Source organism: Vombatus ursinus, unplaced genomic scaffold, assembly GCF_900497805.2.
Source record: "Vombatus ursinus unplaced genomic scaffold, bare-nosed wombat genome assembly UNPS02014770.1, whole genome shotgun sequence".
In the NCBI taxonomy this organism is placed as follows: Eukaryota; Metazoa; Chordata; class Mammalia; order Diprotodontia; family Vombatidae; genus Vombatus; species Vombatus ursinus.
This window is the reverse complement of record NW_020954548.1, coordinates 39,301,091-39,304,311: the sequence shown is the minus strand read 5'-3', so window position 1 is coordinate 39,304,311 and position 3,221 is coordinate 39,301,091.

Genomic DNA, 3,221 nt, shown 5'->3' with positions numbered 1-3,221 from the left:
TTTTGTTTTTTCTTTCTTGTGGTTTTTCCCTTTTGTTCTGATTCTTCTTTCACAACATATCTAGTGTGGAAATATGTTTAATATGATTGTACATGTATAGTTTATATCAGATTGCATGCTGTCTTGAGGAAGGGGGGAAGGGAGAGGAGAAAAAAATTTGGAACTCAAAATCTTATAAAAGTGAGTATTAAAAACTAAAAATTAATTAATTAATTAAAAAAAATTTTTAAAGATATCAGGTTCTCAAGAACAGACTGGACCTGTTTGGCTAGGGTGGGAGGGGTGGGAGGAGGAATAGTGGTGGAAAGGTGACTGTGGGGGCCTCCACCCTCCTCCTGAGGAGGAATGGAAAAGAACACTCTTTCCACAACAGAGAGAGGGAGGAGTGAGAAGATAAATCCCTTCCTGCCCTACCTAATAAGCTAGAGGGAATGAGGCACTTTGAGAGATCCTACCCCATTCATCTACCAAACCATTCTTCCCAAGCTCCCCTCTTATCTGGTGAGGCACTACTGCTCCACCTCTGTGCCACTGCCTTGAGAAAGAAATCACCTTTGTTCCATGAATGAAGTAAATCTTTTTTTATTATTAAAAGTTGTATTTAAATATTAATATTGAATATACATACCAACGGCTGACCTGACTTATTTGCACTTAACTTAATTCAAACAAATAAAGTGTAGATGTTTTTAATCATTCCCTTGAAATCCCCATCAGGATTCTTATGTCCATTCATTCTCAGTGAATGAAATCTTGTAACCCTGAATGGGATGGTCAGTAGGGAGTCCAGAGGCATAATTCTCCTCCTTGGAGAGGTCTCCAAAATAAGGAAGGAGGCTGTGAAAATACTAGTCACAGTAGTTTTTTTTTCTTTGATCTTAAGTAGTTATATCACTTCTTCACTCTATGCCCTAGTAAATCAGTAAATATTTATTAAGCACCTACTATATACCAAGTCGGGCACCTCGGTTACAATGAAAGACTGCTGGTCTGGTGGCTGTGGGGACTCTGCCCTCCTCCTGAGGAGGAATAGAGAACATTCTGTCCACAACAGAGAGGGAGGGGTAACAAGACAAATCCCCTCCTGCCCTTCCTAAGAAGCTAAAGGGAATGGACTTCCTGAGTCCAAATCGGATCTCAGACACTTACTAGCTGTGTGACCCTGGGCAAGTTACTTAACTGTGACTTGAAGTGAGGTTCAAGTGATATGGTCAAAGGGCCAAACTTGAGGACCTAGAGGGCCACATGCGGCCTCGAAGGCCGCAGGTTCTCCACCCCTTATCTATACCCTAGATAATTTTCAGAAAAATTAAAGGGGTCAAGGGGAGAAACCCTACTCAATATTCCAGAATGGTTTATTGATAGTGTGTAAAAAATAAAAACACAGCTGATATAAAAGAAAAACATGACAGCTGATCAGAGGATATGAGTTCTAAGCTCAACTGCATCAGTCAGCCAGCATTTATTAAGCACCTACTATGTGCCAGGAACTATGCTAAGCCCTGTGGATACAAAGACAAAAAATAGTCCCGCCTGTCAAGATAATCACAATTGAATACAAACAAGATACAAACAAGCTAGGTTGGGGGCAGTCTCAGAGGGAAGACTGGGAAAGACTTGGAAAACTTGGGGCTTTCAATGATGAGACTTGAAGGAAGCCAGGGAAGTCAGGAAGAGGTGAGGAGACAGAGCATTCTAGACTTGAGGTGGGGAGGGGACATTTGGTAAGAATCCTGGAGAGTTAGGAGATGGTGAGTCTTATGAAGAACAACAAGCTTTTTAGGAAGAGTGGAGGATGTGTTCAAGAAAGGAGATACTGGAAGTAGCGAGACAGTCACCACGTTCTCCTGAGAAATACAGCATGTGCACAGATAAGCACTAGGAAGAGAGAGAACAGTAAACAGAATCAGAATAAAGGCAGCTGGACCATCTTAAGCAACATTTTATGTACTTACATATTTACTCAAATAATCTGCTGAACCAACCTTTTTCACCATGGAATTTGTGTACTGTGACTTTGGAATCAGAGGACCTAGGTTCAGAATTTAGCCTCTGCTTCTCACTCATTGTATGATCTTGGTCAAGGCACTTAATTTCCCTGGGACTCAGTTTCTTCTTATGAAAGATGATAGAAGTTGGATTAAATGATCTGTAAACTGAGAAGATTGAGACAAGATGATTTTTAAGGACCCTTCTGACTCTTACATTATGATCCTACAAGAATGAGCAGGATCAGGGCTGTGATGGTAAATGTTTAACAACCAGCTCTGGGGCTGGGAGGGAATGTACACACCTTACACTTTTAAGTTTAATCTGTAATATTATCATTTTCACCATCACTTTCTTACATCTAAACAATCAACAGAACAATAAATCAAGCCATGATTTGTGGCATTTGCCAATTTCTGAGGCACAAATGCTCACACTGATTTGACTCTTAGAAATGGTTAAAAAAAAAAAAGCTAGTTCCCCAAGCACACTCCTGAAGGATCCAGACTTTATAAAGAATCTGAGAAAATTTGTCACCCTCTGAGGCTTGTGGACTTATATATTCTCATGAAGTTGAGCTTGCCTTTCCTCTTTCCCTGAATGAGCTTTAGTTAAACAGGTCTCTACAGGCTGTAGCATTGCCCTCAGGGAAGGCAACTGTCTCTCTCTAAATGAGAATGGACAATGACTCATGACTTTAAACTTTAATCAGAATTGAGCTTAAACCCTTTGCTGCATCCAGAGGACAAGACTCTCTCTTCTCTACTCTCTCTTAAGAACTTTGGTTCCAATTGAGGGGATGCCCATCAATTGGAGAATGGCTGAACAAATTTTGGTATATGAATGTAATGGAATGCTACTGTTCTATAAGAAATGATGAGCCAAAAAAAGGAAATAATGAGCAGATACAGTAACAGCCACAATGTTCTCTAACTTTGAAAGACTTATCTCTTCTTAGCAATGCAAGGATCCAAGACAACTCCAAAGGATTCGTGATGGAAAATGCTATCCCCATCCAGAGGAAGAACTATGGAGTCTGAATGCAGATCAAATAATATTATTTGCTCTCTCTCTTTTTTTTTGTTTGTTTCTTCTTTCTCATGGTTTCTCCCATTGGTTCTAATTCTTCTTTACAACAAGACTAATGTGAAAATAGGTTCAATATGAATGTATATGTAGAGCCTATATCAAATTGCATGTTGTCTTGGGGTGGGGGAAGGGGAGAGATGGAA